Source organism: Dipodomys merriami, unplaced genomic scaffold, assembly GCF_024711535.1.
Source record: "Dipodomys merriami isolate MVZ:Mamm:240054 unplaced genomic scaffold, mDipMer1.0.p SCAF_799, whole genome shotgun sequence".
NCBI classification, from domain to species: Eukaryota; Metazoa; Chordata; class Mammalia; order Rodentia; family Heteromyidae; genus Dipodomys; species Dipodomys merriami.
The window spans coordinates 165,001-169,309 of record NW_027206400.1 but is presented as its reverse complement, the minus strand read 5'-3'; positions in this window follow the sequence as shown (position 1 = coordinate 169,309).

The following is a 4,309-nucleotide window of genomic DNA, read 5'->3' as shown; positions in this document are numbered from 1 at the left end:
TGCATAGGTAGGCCCACGTGGTGTGCTTCCCTCGCCATGGCCGGCTTGAGGAGGAAAAGGTGGGGGGCGAATCCTGCCTTGCCTGTGCGTGTGCGGCATTCCCCTTCTGCCGTCAGGCTCGTCAGACCTCCGTGGCTCTTTTTTTTTTTTCCTATCGCCCCTAGCTCCAACTCCCCCCACCTGCCGCTTACGGATGGCGGGCCTGGTTGGCCACTGACCTGCGCTACTCCCGAGCACTGTCCGTGGTTCTTTTTTTTTTTTTTTTTCCTCTCTAGCTTCTTCGGCCCTGTGCCCGGCGGAGGTGTCCTGGTAATCCCGAATGCCAGGGACGCTGAAGCCCGTGGTATTTTTTCTTTTTTTTTTTTTAGTTTTTTGTTTCTTTTTTTTTCTTTTTAACTCGCTCATTACTCACGAAAGGTTGTCTGTCCTGGCTATGCTTTTATCCCAGGCTGTTGGCTCTCTCGGGAGCCGAGCTTCCTGTGCCCCACCGCCTCCCGAGTGCCGTGTGGCTGTCTTCTCCGCCCCCTCGGTGTGATTGATGTGGTGACGTTGCGATCTCCTTCGGGCCCGGGCCTAAGCTGCGCCAGGCGAGGGACGGACATTCATGGCGAATGGGACCGCTCTTCTCATTCTGCCCGTGGGCCCCTGCCCTCACCGTCCCACCGTGCAGGCGCAGGTGGTGTGCGGGGAGGCAGGGGTGTGGCAACCGGGTCCGGCTGCACTCTCCCTGCCCTCGCCGTGAGGTCGGGGACTTGTACACGCTGGAGGAGGGGGGCGCCCTGATCTTGCTCCTCTCTTCCCCTGACTCGTTATGGGCACTGGGGTCGGCTCTCTCCGCGGAGAGGGAGGGTCGGTGTTCCGTGCTTGCCCGTGCTGTGTGGTGTGAAAAGCCGCGCCTCGCACTCTTGCCCTCTTGCGGTGCTCCCAGAACGCTCCCGGTCGGTTCTCTCAGGTGCCGGAGACTGAGTGGTGGTGTCGTTCCCGATCCCGGCGTTGTCCGCTGCCTTGTGCCAGCCTGCTGCCCGTGGTGTGTCCTGGCCATCCTTGGGTTCGTAGGGCTTGTGCGAGTGAGAAAAGTTATCACAGAGATTGACGTCTCTGCTGGGGGGGGTCGAGGCGGTTCCCCAGAGGAGCGCTCTTCCCTTGTTGCGCTGGGCGGTGGCTTCCCCGCATGAGCTGCCGGTCCTGGTCCTGGCTTGTCTTCCCTGCCGTGTCACCTGGCTCTTATTGCACCGGGGGACCTGAGATGATGCAGTGGGAGGCGAGCCTGGCCTGTGCGGGCTTCTCTCCCGTGTGCGCGACTTTGCTCTGGCCCCGCACGGCAAGGCCGACCGACCAGGGTTGGTGTTGCTGCTGCTCCAGACCCCCCTCCGCACCACCCCTCCCTGCCACCCGCGGTGGGAAGGATGGACGCCTTTGATGTGTGCTGGTCCCGGCGGGGTTCCCGTCGGGGTTGGGTGCGGGCCACCCTCAGAGTGAGGAGAGGTTCTCTAGCGATCCTCGTTCGGGAGGCGGCTTTCGCTGCCGGGTTGGCGGGGGCCCGCCCCCGATGGGCTCCCGCGGCCCTGCCGCTCCCTGTCCCGCTTTTGAGCGTTAGTGGCTGCCCGCGTTGGTAACTGCCTGCCTGCGCCTCCCCCCTCCGAGCTGGGGGAGGGTCCCGCCGGGCCTCTCCCGGGCCGTCGTCTGGTGTGGTGAGTGGAGGTCGTTCGTGATCCGTCCCCGCCCCTGCCTCGCGCGCGGTGTGTTGAGTGGCAGAGCGTGGAGCCTGTGCTTTGTTGTGATGCTAGGGCGTGTGGTGTGTGGATTCCCGGCCTCGTGCTTAGGGTGCCGTGGGGTTTTTGGGGATCCCGTCCCCCTCCCCATCCGGCCCCTGGCGACGCTGTTCCCGAGCGTCTGTGTGGGCCGCCGCCGGTTGGCGACGACTGCGCCGTGCGGGCGCCGGGCCCCCGGTGTTCCGAGGCCGCCGTGCCCGTGGTGGTGTGCAGCTCGGGGGGGTTCTGGCCCTCTGGAGCCGAGGATCCCGGTGTGTGTGGGCCCTTGCTCACGCGGCCGATAAAGAGGTGGTCAATGATGGGTGCCGTGCCCGGCGGTGTGGATGGATGCGGTGGGGCCCTGCTGGAGCGGGTGGCTCCGCGTGCGTTCACGGGGTCTTTGAGGTGTGTGCCAGCTGCCTTTTCCCTCTCGGGCCTCTTTTGGGGTGGCCCGCCGCTGCCGCGGTGGGGGTTTCCGGTCCCCTGGTCGGCCGGCTCGGTGTCCCAGGCGTTGCGCGGGACCGCCCAGGAGTTGGGGGTGGTGAGATCCCGCGTTCGTTTCCCTGGAGTGCCGGCTGTGCCCGGAAAGGTCTCACCTCCCCGCTGCTTTGCGGCTGCGCCACCTGCCCGTGGGGGGGGTGGCCGCTCGCTCGCTTGCCTCTCACCCCGGTGACCCGACCCGATGACCCTCCCCGCTGCTCTTATTGTGCTTCCGGCATGCCCTCCTCACCCGCATCAGCCTTCCGCGTTCCTCACCGGTTTGGCCTTGGTGGCCGGCCACCGGCGGACGGTCGAGTTGGGCGTATGTGGTGTTCTCTTGGGGGGGACGGCGCTCGGCTCGTGAGGCTGCTCTCCCAGTGTGGGGGAGGCACGTCGTCGCGGCGGCGGTGGCTTTTGAAGGGTCTTCCCGGATCAGTTTTGCTCACGACGCGAGGGCTCCTGCCAGCGGGACCGCCGGTACGCCACGGGGGCAGTGGTGGTGAGATTCCCGCGTGCGTCCCTCGCTCGGGAGTTGGCCGTCCGAGGGCCCGAAGCCGGCGTGACGTGTCTCCTCCCGCTGGGGCACCGCCTCGCGTGCCTGCGCGATGTTGTCCCTGGTTCCTGCGCCTCCCTCCTGCTCGCCGTGCCAGAGGCTTGCCCGCATCGTCTCCTCCATCTCGAGCCGTGTGGCTTCGTCCCCGCCCCGGTCCCGGATCCCGGGGCGTTGTGCTCTCTCGGCGTGTCGCCGCCGCGTGCCCGGCGCGACCCCGGTTCCCGTGCCTGGCCCCGTCCGCTCTGTGCCGGCGGTGTCCGCGCGTGAGTGTGCTCGTGTGCGTTGGGTTTGGTGTCGCCCGCCTCCCGGGGTCCCTGCCGCCGCCTCCGGCCGCCGCCGTTGGCCGGTGACTCATCGCCGACGGGTCGTTGCCGCAGACCCCCGACCCCCTGCCGGCACCGCCGGTCCGCGGTGGCGCGGGTCGTTGTGCGCTCGGCCCCCGCGTTCGTGGGAGCGAGTGAATTCGGGCTGGCTTTGAGGGAGGCAGAGAAAGACCCCGTGGCCGTGTGGCGTGCGTTGCGTTGTGTGCGTCACCCCCGGCTTTCTGGCTGCTTGGGTGTGTGCCACGCGCGACCCGGCCGGCTGGCCGGCTGGACTGTGGATGTCGGCGCGCCGCCTCCGGGCGGGGAAGGGGGCCTGGCTCTCCTCCCCGTCCGTGTGTGCGCGCCGCCGCTCCCGTGCCCATCGGGCTGGCAGGCGGGGTGTCGGTGATGCGGTGCTTTCGCGCTTTGGGTGCGGTGTGGTGCCCTTCCCCCCCCCGGCCATGGGTTCCCCTGCCCTCTCCGTGCTCTTCCTCTCTCTGCTCGTCACTGCGCGGTGGCCTGCTTGCGCCCGTGTGCCCGCGCCGACGTCCTGGATGGTGGCGGTTGGGTCGCGTCGGCGGCCGGCTTGGCCCGCCAGTGTCGGTTTTCCCGGTCGCTGCCGGCGTTCGCTGGTCGGCGGCCTCGGTCTCCCGGATCGAGGTCCGTGCCTCCCTCCCTTCCCGCGCCCGCTCCGCGCCCAACCTTGTGTGCACTCTCGGGCCGGTCGGGCCTGCCCAGTCGTTCTGTTGTGCGGCGACCCGGGATCCACCTCGCCGCCCTCACTCCCCCTCGTTGGCTCCCCGTCTCCTCCTCGCCATCGCCCGCTGGCCGGGAGGGAGGGGTGGGGTTCTGCCCTCTCCTTGCTCACGCTCCTTGACGTCTGGTCCCCGTGGAGAGACAGACGGATGCCCCAGTTTGCCCGTGTTCCCTCTCGACTCCTTCCGCCCCCCCCCCCGGCGGGAAGGAGGTGGGGGGGTCGTGGGGTCAGGTTCGCGGTGTGTGGGGCGCCGTGAAGTCGTGCCACGCCCGGGCACGTCGTCCTGCTGGCCCGCGACGACGGGCGTCGGGGGAGGTGAGGAGGCGAGCCCCCCGTTGTCACTCGCCGGCGTCGCTCTCTCTCTCCCCTCGCTCGCCCCGGCTTTGCCACGTGCCGGCGGTTGGCCGCCCGGTGGTGCGTTCCTGCGCGATCACCCGCCCCCGCGTCCTCCGTTTCCCTGCTTCCG